At 37.4% G+C, this 16,439-nt stretch overlaps 1 long non-coding RNA gene across 1 annotated transcript in view; it reads right to left on the reverse strand.

Moving 5' to 3' along the window:
- Positions 1-5,681, reverse strand: part of LOC118597664 — a 29,828-nt gene extending 24,147 nt beyond the window's left edge. Inside the window, exons 1-3 of the long non-coding RNA XR_004946879.1 lie at positions 5,626-5,681; positions 5,349-5,436; positions 2,958-3,084 (exon numbers count right to left, since the gene is read on the reverse strand). This is a non-coding gene — a long non-coding RNA (uncharacterized LOC118597664). The remainder of the gene's footprint in view (positions 1-2,957; positions 3,085-5,348; positions 5,437-5,625) is intronic.
- Between the last annotated feature and the right edge of the window lie 10,758 nt (positions 5,682-16,439).

The raw sequence follows: 16,439 nt of genomic DNA on the forward strand, positions 1-16,439 counted from the left end.
CTGCAGCAGGGCTTTACCAATGAAATTCTGATGGACAATCAATGACAGGAATACTTTCCTGTATTGTTTTGGGGGAACCTCAAAGGTCTTTATGACTAACAATCTGTAGACAAAAAGCCTACCCTAGCACTGGGACTTCTGTCAAATAATCTATCGATTTTTCCACTCCTGTTTTTTATGGCATAATTGTGTCAAGACCCTTCTACAAAAATCCCTCTTGATCCTCTTATTTTTTAAACTTTTCTAGTCATATTCATCCCAGGCAGGGTTTTATCTATGGTGGCTCAGGCTAATTTAAATGTTAAATGCCCTCTGTTACTTTATTTCTGGTTGCAACTAACAGGGAAAGGTTGTTCTCTGTAGCATAGTTGGAGATTAGCAAGCTTGGCTTTAGAGAAGCCATTATTCTTACACACTTTAATTTTTTCATGTCCCCATTATCCATTTCTTTCATTCTTTGCCATACAATTATTTTTCACCATTATGCTTGTTTATTTTCAGTGATTAATTATTACACATCATGATTCTACCCTATTTATACTTTTCTATTCTGTAATAGCTACATCATACCTCTCAAGCGTTTTGGCCTCTTTCAGAAATTCATCTTTGGGTTTAAAGTCTGCTTTTCCCCTGTGAATTTTTGAACTCTGTTTGCCCAAAACTTTGGATACTATTTTGGTATGTTCAGGCTTTTATAAGAAAATACCACGAGTCTGGGGGCTTGGAAACATCAGAAATTTATTTCTCACAGTTCTGGAGTCTAGGAAACCCAATATCAGAGGATCTTAGGGTCTGGTGAGGGTGTTTTCTTCTCAACTGAGCTGCAAACAAAGGCTATGTGATAAAACACAGTATTCGAGTCCTCCGTCACCATCCAGTGGGAGTGCATTAATCAGTTAAAGCCATTCCTAGTTTCTTTGTTTCAAGTTGCTTCTGTCTAAGGAATGCTCACCTTGCTGCTTAACTCTCAGTGTGTGAAGAGTCACCGCGTGCTTCACTGAAGTTAAATTATGCGTGCACACAGAAGTCCACCAAAGAAATCTCGTTCCTTTGTTTTCTATAGCTCTGCAGCGTTATTTCTCTCTTACCTTACACATACATCTGTTTGTTTCACTCTTTCTGCCTGTGTGTGCAGTCATGGATTTTACAGATAAACTACGGTTTCTTGCTGTCTTTTCATTCTTGAACAAAAATTCATACACTATATATGCTCTTCTGCACTTAGTATTTCACACTTAGAAATGCCTCCTAGCAATTACTATATATAAGTTCATGGGGATTGTTTGTTTCACAACTGCATAGTAATTATTTTAATATCTGTGATGTGGCTAAATTGAACCAAGCCCATGCTTGGACACTAAATTAATCTCTAGCATTTTATAATTTATAAAATTTTATAAGTGACATTCATGTTTCTACTCCACATATTTACTGGAGTAATAAATAAATAAATAAATAAATAAATAAATAAATAAATGTTTTAAATATTGTCACTTTTAGAATATTGACACAGAAAAGATAAATAGAATCAAAATAAAAATACCATCATGGCATTTCCCTTGCGAGGCAGGTGTCAAAACAAGAATGTAATGATCAATTAAATGTTTGCAAAAATCCTGTTAAAACACACACACACACACACACATACACACACACACACACACACACATACACGTCAGAAAACAGGAGCCTGCCATGAACTCATGCAGACCAGATTTGTAAATATAAAGGGGTCATTCCACCCCTTTGATACTGTTTGTAAAACAGCAACAATAGAGGAGATCTTGCAACTCAACAAATTCACTTATAAAGTGCTATACTTCTAGTTTTGTGGAAATAGTGAGATGTTTCTATATATTACGAATCTGAAGCTGGGCGGTGGTGGCACACGCCTTTAATCCCAGCACTCGGGAGGCAGAGCCAGGTGGATCTCTGTGAGTTCGAGGCCAGCCTGGTCTACAGAGTGAGTTCCAGGACAGGTGCCAAAACTACACAAAGAAACCCTGTCTCAGAAAAAAAAAATCTGGTCAAATTTCTTTTAAAAATTATCATCTAGCTTATAAAGTAGTGGGCTTCATTGTGCTGTTGCATGTCATTCAGTTTTGCCCTTACCCCTCCCCATATAGCTCCTCCCTCTTGCTGGCTCCCTTACATTTTCTAAACAGGCTCTCCTTGTTCTTTCATGTCTCACACATATTCCATTTCACTCTCCTCTGTTGCCTGAACACCCCTTTAGCCCTATTCCTTCCTTCTCATAGTCTTCTTTCTACTTTCATGCCATATTAGTGTGTAAACACTTACATCCAGATTGTGTGTGAGAGAAAACATGTGACACTTGTCTTCCCAAGTCTGGCTTACCTCACTTACCATAAACAACTCCAAAAAGTAAACATCAAAACAACTATGCATCTAATCAAGTAGGGTAATTAAATCAACTGACAGTTCTCCAAAAAAGAAATATATATTGGCAATAAACATTTTGTAATTTTAGCCATTGGGGGAATGAAAATAATAAAGCTACTTTGAAATTCTGTGGAACACCAGTCAAGATGGTTATTATCAAGGAGACAAAGGCAGCAAATTCTGATGAGCATGTGCAGGGTAAGGGGAGCCTTGCATAATGGTGATGAGAATGTAAATGTGTCCAGCCATTGTTCAAATTGGTTTAGAAGTTCCTCAACAAAACTATTATAGAATCTATCATATGACCTAGTCCAACTGCTGCGAAGAATTCTAAGACAACTTCTCAGAGAAACGCTTGCACAGCCACATTTATTCCTTCGGTATTCACAATAGCCAGGATAGGACCCAACTTTCATATCTGTTACCAGAACGGATTGTAAATGTGGCAACATATACAATTGAAATTTATTCAGCTCTAGAGACGAATGGAATTATGGCATTTGCAGGAAAATGGAAAGAACTGGGGATCGTTATTGTAAGCTCTCATCCCTTACCAGAGAAGCTTCTCTTGGCAGAAGATTGAGATTATCATGGAGACCCACAGCTGGCCTCAATGCAAAGAACAATTAATCCCAACTGGTATGTCTACGATGTAACCATGTCCCTAAGGTGCAGCGAACACTGTGGAAGAAAGACAGAAAGATTTGAGTCAGCTAGATTAGGCTGACCATTACAGAGAAGCTATACCCATAATAGCTCAAGCCTGCATAATGACAATACCAGTTGATACACCAGTGTGGATGGGGGAAATTTCACAAGGCCCCACCTCTCGATGCAAAGCTACAAGCTCTCAATAGCTGATGAGAGAAGATACTTAGTTTTCTCCAGGAAGGATCCCCCTGATAAGTTATCCAATCTTAAGTGGTCAGCCCTAAAGACATGCACAAATAACAACAGGTAACACCAAATGGACTCAATAATGAATATATGTTTGTATTTGTATAACAATAATAATTATAGAAGAGGTTGTGGATTTGAGAAGGCATGCGGGACATGAGTTGGGGGGAAGGAAGGGATACGATGATGGAAATATAGTACTTAGATACTAAATTCTCAAATAAAAAATAAAATATAGTCAAGTCATTTTGATGAGAATGGAGAAATAAGTAGGCTTTGTAATGTATTAAGACATACAGGGCAGAACTCAAAAAGGAAATCGTTTTGTATCGTAGAGTGAATAGCCATCTCCACTGTCCTTAAAACTCTCCCCACAGTGAAATTATTTCCCTTGACCAACAGAACAACATAATTCAAATCTGACATGCAGGCAACACACTTTTCTTAGATGAAATATGAATTGTAGAATTAGGTACTGTGCTCTTTGATGAAGAGACTGTGACCATTATTAAACAAGGATGTTGTTATTGTTTAAAGGAAGGAAAGAGGAAACCCATCTCTGATACTATATTCCCTTCTTCAGAAGTAATGATAGGTACATATTTTATTAAAATTGATTTTGAAATATATTTCTATTATTCCTAATAAGGACTATGAACCCCACAAAGGTGTCCAAGAGATTGGCTTCGGTCAGCTTTACTGTATCACTGTAGGTTATGATTGGTGCAGACACAGTGAAAAGAATAACATGCCTTTGCCAAGCCAAGCCCTGTCACAGGAAAGAATCATCCCTGATCAGGGGCTGATCTCATTTCAGAGAGCACCAGGCATTGCAGATTACCGGAGGGGTAGTTTATTTTTTTCCTCCACAAGTCCCATTGCCAGAAGTTAAAACCCAAACTGAATTACTAGAACGTCACAGCAAAATCTAGTCACTGTATATTTTGGAAGAAACATACAACAGAGATAGAAAATATAACTGGGGATGCTCTTATATCTTGGAACATGAAATAGTGATTGTTTTAGATCCCCACCTTGAAATAAAATAGTAGACCACAATTATAGCTCTGGAAAATATCTTGGAGGAATTTACAATTTTACTTCTCCTTTGGATTGTGAGAGACACACAGTCATTGTGGGAAAAACATCACTTTGCCCCCCAGCATTTAGAGTTTGGACCTAGGCTATTCCAGAAATACCTGTAAGCCGTAAGCATTCAAACACACACACAGCAAAAGCAGGCTGTCTACGAATATCTGGCATACCGTCAATAAAATGTGAAAATAAATAAATAACATCACTTAGTGTTTTACTGGCTCTCCTTGGTGTTTATTTATCATACACAGTTGTTGTATAAGAAAAGCCCAAATTTTCTGTCAGAAATATAAGAAGGGTTTTGTTGTGGGTTCGGCTAAGGATGATGTGGGGTTTCCATTTTCATGACATTGTGTGTGTGTGTGTGTGTGTGTGTGTGTGTGTGTGTGTGTGTGTCTCAAAAGCACTCTAACGGGAAACATTTCTGGGAAGGAAAGTATCTGGCCGGGAGAATTTGTCTTTAACTGTCACAGTCTCCAGCTACCATTCAGCTAAATGTTGTTTGGAATACTATGGCCCTAATGCCCCTATCTCCTGCTGAATTGCTCAGACGGGTAGGAGATTAGAGTGAAGAGAGGTGCCGGTATTATCTATGCGAGTGCGCCAGGGTCATGCTACACTAACAAGGCCGCCCCCAGGCCGGGGTGACAGAACCCAGCTGCTGGTGCACAGGCCCTTCATGTCACAGGGTTCCATTTACTGCAGGGCTCTGTCTCCAGAGAGCAGGGATTCTAACTAGGTCTTTTCTGCCTGGTGGGGGGGGGGGGGGGGCAGCACTGTCCTCATCCTCACCCGCCCTCATTTTTTAGGGAGAGCCTACATGGGAAACCACTTACCTGTTTAACCTGTGAACTTCAGAAAAACATGGATTGCTCCTTAAAACACCTAAACTCAGAGTCCTAGTGCCCTCCCAAAGAGCCATTTGTCACAATGTCATTTTATTTTGTACTTACCATACACACGTCCTCAACCAGGAAGTTTGCTGAGATTTCGCTAATTGTTCAGTTGTTTTATGTCGGTCTTGTATGGACTGATGATGCCCTGTGCAATCAGAAAACAGTGAACTAGCATTTTAATCTTAAAGAATAGTCCTGGTCTTGGTTTTTTTTTTTTTTTTTTCCCTCTAATTCTAAGCTTTCTATTGAGCATTGTTTAATATATACGTATATTTATATATGTTTAAATGATGTAAAGACTCAATCTCTTTTAGCATTTGAGTAGCTTTCTTACCTTTTTCTCCCTGCTTCTGGGGTAAGGTTTTTAGGTAACACTCAGAAATGGAATGGTTGTTTAGCCAGTAGAGGGCGATAGAGTTACCTAACAGTTAACAGTTTTGCAGGTTTTTCTTTTTTCTTTTTTCTTTTTTTTTCCGGTCTGCTTCTCAATGCTCCGGCACTAAGACTTTGTACATATCATTTCCTACAAAAGTGAAGATATGGATGAAGCTATCCATACCTTTAAGGAGAATGATCAGGAAAAGCTTACTGTTTTCAGAATAGCCTTAGGAAAGTGAAATACTGGGAAGACAGATCATTTTAAAAATATTATCCTCATCCTACTCCCACGACTCAAAAATACTACTAAAATAAGTGTGCATTTGCTTAGTGTCATAAGAGGTAGGGAACACACACTTAGGGGCTGAACTCCAAGGAGATCTTCAAGGCTTCATCCTGCCCTACATGACCAGTGTTTAAATGGTCTCTCTGTGCTAATGGATGGCCTAGATTCCATCAGCTCCTTGAAAGCACTTGCATGGGAGAGGAGAAAAACTAATAACAAAAGTATTCCGGGTTCCCTATTTTTTAAAAACTGTATCAACATTTGAAATTTTAGTTAAGTGCTTCCAAAACAGACTCCATGTAAGAAAGACCCTCCTTTTATATGATGCTTTTAACTTTTCAAAGTATTTTTATGTGCACTATCTCTTTTTAAAGCAGTACTAACACAGCCTCCACCTATTAAGGAAGTGACCCTTTAAACTCAAGAACACTCTGGTGTTTCTTTAAGCTATGCCCATCTCAGAAAACTTAATGAAAGTAATTGTGATACTAAGCCTTCCACAAGCAGCATAAAAATATGTTGAGGCAGAAACTTTGCAAGGAGCTACTAAATTATTCTTTCAACATCTAGAAACCTTTTGCACTTTTATTTCAACAAATTGAAGTTCCATTGAGTTTCTGTAAAAATAAATCCTGTTATGAATTTATTAAGGGCAGGACTGCTGAGAATTTTGTAGAAATAACTAGGTTTGTGGTTGTGACCAGATGTGTCCATAAAAGAATATGACTTCTGAAATGACACTTTCAAAACTTTTGATGAATATGATAAAAATCTGCGTTGCTGAAAAATTATTTCATAACACTGTTAAATATATTCAATAGGTAGATACTTGTGCACTGTTTCTCATTGTCTAAATTTCTGTAACTAAGAAAAAAGAAACTAATCTAGTTCTTTTTCTAGGCTAACAAGACCATTTTGGTAAAAGCCAGCAAACATACTATGAAATCTATCAAAGAAGTTGATTTGTTAGGACAAAGAAAACAAAAATCTGAATACATGTGCCTGAGTGCTCATGTATTCGTTAGTAGAAATTGAGATGTGAAAGTTCTGGAATGGTCTATAGGGCTCAATTACTCCAGTTGGTTTGAATTTTCTGGCAAAGTATTTCTGACCCAAACTTGAGTCAACTCTGAAACAAACAAACAAAATAATTTAAAAAATAATAAAATTAAAACAAAAAAATGATAAATAAAAAGGAAAAGAACCATAGTTATCTTCTGAAACGAAAAGCTCAAGAAATTTAGGCTTCTTCCAAGGTACTTCCAAACTCCATCATTTTATCCATAATTTGCTCCTTTTTCTGTTGGTTGCTTACAGCTTATCAGTGGGATTATGTATGGTTAATGTATAGAAAATGAATATTTTTCCTCTTCAACTTAGGAAAACTGTGGCATTTAACTGAGTTAGTGATATTTCCCATGTATCTTTGCTATCATAGCAAAGAGGGTGTTATTTTGTTATATTTTGCTTTTAATTCTTTAAGACTAATTGTGGGTTGACTCCCAGAATTGAAGGTAAGATGCTGTTTGGAGGCACAACATACTTTAGACACAGGACTTAGAGGGCTTGAGCGGAGCCTGACCTGAAGCCTTGCCCTTGAACACTGGCACTCATAGAATCAAAAGGTGCTGGGCAAGCTGCCAAGGGAGAAACATCAGTTAATATTCTTACCCAGCTGTAAAGCCTATGAGCCACAACAATGACTGATTCTGCTAGATAGACACCATAGTGCTGTGGATGCACATATATCTTGGTGGTAAACAACTGTCTAATTAGACCTAAGTCCTGCTCAATAAGAGGGAATTCACACCTGGTACTATAAACTTAAGCTGGAGAAGTCAGAGACTGTACAAAAGAACCCACTACTGCCGTTCTCCTAAGCCAATATGGTTTTTAATTGCATTATAAATATGCTTGTGCCCACAGATAAATTTAGCTCTCAGCCCTTGTCAAAGGAACTTATTTTTGCAGAAAATGAAGACTGTTGCAGAGATCCACAAATGGTCAAAATGAAGAAAACAAATGACTGTTGGGTGTCCAACCACAGCAGTACATCTACAAGGAAACCCTTCTACCTAAGGTGGAGGGAGCTTTGACAAAGAGGGGTAGAAAGATTGGAAGAGCTAGAGGACTAGAACATCAAGTGCTAGAGAGTGCTTCCTAGACAGGACAGGGAAGCTGCACCTATGGAATCTCAACCTTTTTTAAAAAAGCCTAAAGATGAAGGTAGTGTGTGAGAAAGGTAAAAACACCAAGTGGAGTGGATATAAGTTCCCTGACAGGCATTTTTGGAAATAGATACCCACAGAATGAATAGGAATTGAGGTTGAGCCGTTACAGAGACCAAACCACAAACTTTCACTGAAGATGAAATAAGCCATACTCTAGGACTAAGGGAATAAAATGTCATTATTTAGTGTCCATGCTGATGTCACTGCCAATTGTTACGCTGTGATTAAACATAGGGAGACAGGAACAGAAGTTAATACCAGATAGGACGCTGTGTTGGGATGTTAGGTAAGAAACAAGGGAAGCTTCTGGTAGTTAAATTGTTGAAGCAGTAAAGCACTGGAGACTAGGTGTATTTTACAAATAGAAACTTGGAGCCCTCCTCTTATATCCATTCTTCCTCCTCCCTGGCCATACTGATGCCCAGCTAGAAGCTGCATTCCCAAGCTTCCTTTGTGGATCATTGTCCAATGAGATACAGATGGAGGCAGTGTGAGACACCTACAAGCCATCTCTCTGAAGACATGTGTCCTGAATTTACTTTCATTGTTTCTGGAAATGTGTTGGATACCACAAATCTTCCCTATTGTCCTGGGGACCCAAATATTACTATCTTCCTTAAACTCTTACATGAGAAAGAACTAACTTCTATGGTTTTCAAACCTGAATTTATGGTCTCCTTATGTAGAGTAGCTATATAGCCCTTTATTTTCTAGAGTAGCTAAAATATCCTTCTCTTTTCATCAATAGAACCCCTAATGACAGGTTCAATGTAGATATGAGTAGAACAGAGGAGTCAAAGAGAGTTCTCATGTTTTTGAGCTGAGCAGATAAAATTCATATTTCAGAAGATGTAGATGTATATGGAAGGAGCAGGTTGGTCAAGAAGATCTAGAATTAATTTTAGTTTCTCCTTTTTATAATAATTTTACCTTTGGAAATTATAAAGACATCATCTCCCCTTCTTTTTCCTCCCTCCAACCCTTCCCAAGTGACTCACCAGCTCACTTTGAAATTGATGGCCTTTTTACTCTCATTCACTCTTATATACATGAATTTATATGTTTCTAAATATATTCAGTTTCTGCTTAAAATAAGCATAAACTAATTGTACATATTGAAAAGGTTCAGTGTAGTATTACAGCAAATGCATATAGCATGTGGTTGTTAAATTGGTCTTATTGTCTTCTTACCCTTTATATATCAAGCCTTTGGATTCTTCTCTTCTACATCCCCATAAAATAATATAGTTTGTATTATAGTTGGTTATAGTTATAGTTAATATAGTTTATTGTGAACTACAATTTTATTTCTTTACTGTGGGACACCAGGACTTTTCCCTTCTATCTGTGTTCTGGGACTTGCCAAATATCCCTCCTATTCTATAAGTTGTTTCTCTGTTCTTTGACTGTTTTCTTTGTTGTCCAATGCTTTTGAATTTTATATCATCCAATTTGTCTGGCTTTGCTTTTGTTTGCTTCAGGAATCACATGAAGAACACAATTGTCTATTGCAATGTCTTGAATATCTCAGGGGAAAACATTACCAGCTCCTGTCAATCAGTGTTGAACCCTTGGGTTGATTTCTAGGGCTTTTTAGTATGAAGAGAAGAAACAACACTGATCTTTCTGTGGGACATTCATTTCACTTAATGATTCCCAGTTGTATCTACTTTGTTACAAAGGACAGGGTTTCATTCTTCTTCACAGGTATGTAATAATCCATCTTGTTTATCTATACATACACACACACACACACACACACACACACACACACACACACACACATGTATTCTTCCAATGCATCAATCAAGGACAAATCTAGACAGATTCCTTGTCTTAGCTTCTACAAATAGTTTCATGGAAGGTATACTTTGGTATGCTTTAGTATACTATGGTATACTTTAGTAACTTTTTTATCTGTGGGCCCAGACATGTGACAGCTTAGTTGTGAGATGCATATGTATCTAGCTTTTCATGTACATTCCTTACAGGAAGTTGAAATTTTACATTCTCACTGACAGTATATAAAACTTCCTTTTGCTCCACATCCTCACAAACTGTTTTAATGATGATAGCCATTCTAACTGGAGTGAGAAGGTCTCTCATTGTAGCTACTGAGAAAACAGATACAAGGAGAATGCTGATTGCTGTGTTATAGCAGTAATAAATGGAGATTTAAACCAAATCAATGTAACTTCTTCCTGCTTCATCAATACCAACTAGATAGGGATTGTTCAAACAACTATGCTATCCCTCCAAACATAAGAGTCAAGGTGCAACCAACTCCTTCTATGCCATAGGAGCTTTTTTTTTTTTTTTACCATATGTGTTTTCCCTATTCCTTGAATCATCTTGTTGAGATTTAGAACTCTCTCATATATATATACACACACATACATACATATATATGTATGTATATACATATGTATATATACATATATTCATTTAACAATCATTTGGCTATAAGTACTTATTGAGCACTAGCTATTTACAATTTCATATGAAAATATTAAATGATTGTTCAAGATGTTCTATCTTACTCTAGTCAAGCTGGTTGAACTCAGGAACACTGTCTAAAACATTTGATGTTCATTTGTCTAATGACCTTATAGAAGGACTGCCATTTCCATGAATTGGCTTTGGGGTTATTAAAAAACCCATCAAGTTTAAACATCCCTGGGTATAATGCTTCTGTGAATTATTATCACATATTCTAATAAAAAAAATTTAAATGAATAACCTTTGAGATCACCAAGGTAACAAGAGGTGCTTGCCACCAAGCCGGATGACCTGAGTTTGATACCCAGGCCCCATATGGTACAAAGAGAAAACCTACTCCAAGAAGCTGTCCTCTGATCTACACACACACACACACACACACACACACACACACACACACACATACACACACACACATGCATACCATGACATTTGCCTCTCTCCCCCCAAAATAACAAAATAAGATATAATGAAAATTGTTTATTTAAAAAAATAAAACTGCACTTTTAAAAGTATTATTGTACTAGCAAACAAGCTTGGTAAAAAAAAAAAATGCCAAGTTTTTCGTTATCATAATATCAGCTGTGTACATAACACTAGATCCAGGGAAGCCAGGTTCACTTAATAGTGAGCTATGGAGGGGAAAGGACTCCAAGGCCCTATCACCTACTCTTATTGCCAACTAACAATTTCTGAGCAACGGGGCGGGGGGGGGGGGCATGGTATTGATTTGTATACACTGCTGAGCCCACCAAACGCAGGAACATACAGACAACCATGATTAGAATCTTTGGAATGCTAAATAAAATACAAACTAGTTAAGTAGAGCGAACGGATTCATAGAGATGAGGAGTAGATGGCAGTAGGCACAGGAGGGAAATGATGAGAGGGAACCAAATATAGTGTACATGTATGAAACTGTGAAAGAACAAAATTTACTAATAAAAATAAGTTATCATAATAAGATGATAAATCCAGGGTTCAAAAGTCTGGTCTGCATATTGCTAAATGAGAGAAAAGATGGTACCCATGAAATGTAGCCGTATGTGTTATCTTCAAGGCCACCTCTTGCTTATCATATGCTCTTTCCAATCACCGTGTTCCCCATATATCTTAGCTCATAGTTGACAATATACTAAACATTGTGATTTGATCCCAACCTCAACATTTCTTACTAAAATAGTTCCAAAATTTAACAAATATTAATAAAGTAAATCTTTTGTACTCAGGATGACTTGGAGGGGTGACTGGAGTATTACTGTTTAAACACTCAGCAGCATGTTGGTGGGGAACACTCTGTTAGGTCCCCACATGTCCTATCACTAGGTCACTAGTGGTCATCAAACAAACCACAGCACAAGGCTAGTTCGGGGAAAACATGTTACTGTGCATGCATTGTTCACGGTAGGCCTGCATGGGTCTGTAGAGATCGTTATCTGTCCCATTTCTAAGTACCCCAAATCACACCATCAATCAACTTTAATTGCAGTGTAACCAAGATAAAAATCTTATGAACAAATCATCAATAGTGGATCTTAAGTAGAAGTATGAGTCAGCACATATTTGTATGAAACCCCAGCATCCTCAGAGGAAATGAAGCAATTAGATTGAAGTGGAAATGCAGGAGGCTGTGGGCTATACAAATGGAAGTTAATGTGGGATAGTTTGGTCAAATAGAAAATGCTTAGGAGGACTGTGGATATGGATACAGTTAGATAACATTTTATAGTTGGCCTATATCTGAATAATATGTATTGATGTTTCTAAACCCTATTGTACTCTAAGACTATCAGGACAGGTTAAAAAACAAAACTAAACAAAACAAATGCATCCCTTTCCAGTTTCCCATCCTCAGACATACTTAATCAGTAAGTTCCAGCAACTTGTTAATCTTGATTTCTATGGAGATTTTCCAAGGTGTTTCTCCTCTATGGCATGGCTTGGGAACTACTGAAACAGATGTTTGGAAAACCTTTATCTTTTTCATTGTTCTCTGAGCACTTTGTTTCTTTTTCTTCTTTTTTTTCTTAGCATTTTCACAATGTAGCTTGTATAGGCATTATTTTTCTAGGGCTTATCTCCCGATTGCTCATATATTTCCTAAAGATAGAGATGATGGTGTTCCCTAGACAGCCTGCCAGGATTTAGTACACATTAGATGGGTAAAAATAAGTTAAAGTGAATTTTGATCACCATTTGATTTGGGGATTGCTACTCATGTGTCACTTGACTTCAAGCTCTGCCTTAGAATTTTTTTTCGTTGTTGTTGTTTTACAGAGACTTGAGCAGGGTGAACTTCAGGGTAGAAGGTGTTATTTATCAAAAAAGAAAAAACTACATAGCAAAAAATTAAAGAACAACAAAAATATCCTCATCTGATGCTTTCATATTGGGATATTTGATTTCATTCTTTCAATCAATACTAGAGGGCTGGGAAGATTGAGTGCTTATGAAATCAGGATACCCAAAACTGATGTTTCTGAAAAATGTTGGATATATGATCAGCAAGCTCAGAACATGTGTGGCCAAGTTTTTCTTTTGCATGGACATATTGAGAGGAAGTCAAGATTGTGAAGATATTCTGAAGTATAATTAATACAGCCTCTCTCCCACAGTAACAAAGAACGTGGGACTGTTTCCTGATAGATATATTCTACAATCAAAGCCATCTTAACGCAGTTTTATCATCTGTACAGCTCCATCTAAAAGTAGAAGCATGATATTGGATTTCCAGAATTGCACTTAATGTTTTTCATCTCAGAGTTTACTAGGGTGTATGATTCTAACAATTTTCATGAGTTTATTTTTTAAGTCAAGTACTTCCAAAAATAAGGAAAAAATCTATAGAAGTACATTTCTCTTTTAAGAAATAAACTACGGATCTAAAAATTGTCCATAGTAAATATGATCAGGTCCATTTAACATTCTTGGAGAAAATATATAATTACAGCTACATACTTGTTTGAATGATGATACGAGTTCAGTAAAAGCAGAAAAGTGTTACACAAATTAAACATGCCAAATCTAATAGTGTTTTCAAGACTTAAACACACTCAGTGTTGTACCCAAGTGTCAGCAAGATTGCTCTAGTCTTACAAAACCCAGGCAAAGGTGAACTAACATCAGAGCAACTCAGGCAACCACTCCTCCATTATTTCCGACTTACAACACTATAAAACTTGTAGGTAGGGAGAGGGCAGTAGGAAAAGTAGCAATTCTAAACATACCCAGACTCAAGTTTAGTTTAGCAAATGTAGCATTTCTTTGATTTTTTTTTAATTGTTCCTGTATTACTTGTGAATGTGACCACGTGACTATAGTTTAGCTATTATGTTGTCAGGCTTCTGATAATGGGGAGGAATGTTTGTTTAGACTGTGTAGCTCTTCACTTTAATTCACTCTGGCTCCACGGTGACATGTTAAAACTGCTATCAATGGAAAATCCAAATTTCCCAGAAAGGACTTAAAACAACAGCCACCCCTGTGAACTGGAATTATCTCCTGTGGAGGCTAATTACCTTAGTTCTCTCAGGAAAAGCCTCTCTGGCACTCCATTGCCTTAGTGACTCTCCCTTTGGTGGGTGAAGATTCTACTGTGACTTTCTAGTGCTGGGAGAGGTATTCACAAAACCTGGAATGACACATTGTCCCAGAAACAATATAGCACGTAATATAACAGTCCTGTAGTGATAATGCCTGTATCTAGAGAGTTTCTATTAGGAAAATTTGATTTTTAAAGGAAAAAGAGAGAGGGGAGGTTGAGAGAGGGGGCAAGGGCTTAAGACATAAATAAAGCAGCTAGACTCAGTAAATAAAAGGATTTCTTAATTTGAAGACATGTATAGTTGATATCTATGACTTAACAAATAAATAATCAGTTTCCTCTTTTCCTGTCATTCACAACCTAACAACTCAATCCAAATGTAGCTGCATGATTGCCTGTATAAAATGATAGTCACAAATGAAACTATAACCATAGTGTGAATGGCCCAGTATTATCCTCACATGCCAATTATAACTATATTTATTTTCCTATATCTATGGAATAGTTTACTTCAGATCAAATCAAATACCGTTGAAATAAACAAGAAGTAGATAGCTAATAATTTCTGGAACACAGGTATAAGTATCATCTGATCTTTATACACCACTATCATACTGCAAATAATTTATTATAAATTGAACAAACAGGATCTGTACAGTATAGTGACTTACAGCTCAAATGCGGCATGTAATGCCAAAATACAAGACTGTTTACTTAGATATCAAAGTTTGACTCCCTAATTTTGCTGCCTACTCTATAATAAAATTGATTAATAATTAGTACTTCTAATTATAATTTAAAATTATAAATATCCAATCCTCCCAGCCCTTTTCAATATTCAAAGTATTTTGCTTGCTTGTATGTTTGTTTGTTTGTTTGTTTTTTCAAAACACAGTCTTACTATATAGCTCTGGCTACCCTGGAACTCACTCTGTAGATGGGCTAGCCTTGAACTCACAGAAATCTGTTGTGGAATTTTTGTACACTGTGATGATATATTGCTGTGATTGGTTTAATGAAGAGCTGAATGGCCAATAGCTAGGCAGGAGGTATAACTGGAACTTCCTGGCAGAGAGAGGAAGTAGGAGATGAATCTAGGCATGGGAGAGAAGTCAGCAAGATGCAGAATGGACAAGTCAGACACACAAAATGGGATATGGGTAAAAGCCATGTGGTAGAACATAGTCTAATTTAAAAAATGAGTTAATTCAAGTTATAAGACCTGGTTGAAAACAAGCCTAATCTAAAGGCCAAGCTTTCATAATTAACAAGAAGTCTCCATGTTATTGTTTGTGAGCTGGCTGGTGGGAAAGAGAAAGACTCATTACAGAGACCACCAGCCTTGCCTCCCAAGTAGTGGGATTAAAGGTGTGTACCTCTACTCTCAACCAACCAAAGTACTGTCTACTATCCATTAACAAAGAACACTGTGACTTTTTTACCTTAACTTATGGAATTACAGAAATGTGCACAAACATGGGAAGTCAACTTGACTGGCTGTTTCTGGCTAATCCTATCAGCTATGTGATTCAGTGGATTAGTATTTTAGACCAGCATAGTGACAGAGACACAAAGTTAAATTTATATTAGAGAACTCAATGATGCTAGATTTTTGCGGGGTGTGAGGGAGTATAACCTGTGGTGGTATTGTATTCCCCCAAAATATTGTGCACCCTAATAAACTTATCTGGGGTCAGAGAACAGAACAGCCACAATATTAAACATAGAGGTTAGGCAATGCTAGGACACACACCTTTAACCCTAGTGTTACAGAAGCAGAGATCCATCTGGATCTCTGTGAGTTCAAAGCCACACTGGAAACAGTCAGGCATGGTGACACACGCCTTTAATCCCAGGAACTGATGACAGGAAGCCAAACGGTATATAAGGCATGAGGATGAGGAACTAGGCTGGGTCAGCTTTTAGGTTTTTGAGCAGCAGTTCAGCTGATACCTATTTGGATAGGACCCAGTGGCTTCCAGTCTGAGGAAACAGGATTAGCTGAGCAATTGGCAAGGTGAGGTGGCTGTGGCTTGTTCTGCTTCTCTGATCTTCAGCGTTCACCCCAATACCTGGCTCCAGGTTTGTTTTTACTCATAAGACCTTTTAAGTTTCCTGCTACATCTCAATGCTTTTATTTTAGATTATTTTTATTGCAGGAATGTTTTACCTACCTGTATGTGTGTGTACCATACACATGCATCTTACCT

This window comes from Onychomys torridus, chromosome 17, assembly GCF_903995425.1.
Source record: "Onychomys torridus chromosome 17, mOncTor1.1, whole genome shotgun sequence".
Taxonomy (NCBI): domain Eukaryota; kingdom Metazoa; phylum Chordata; class Mammalia; order Rodentia; family Cricetidae; genus Onychomys; species Onychomys torridus.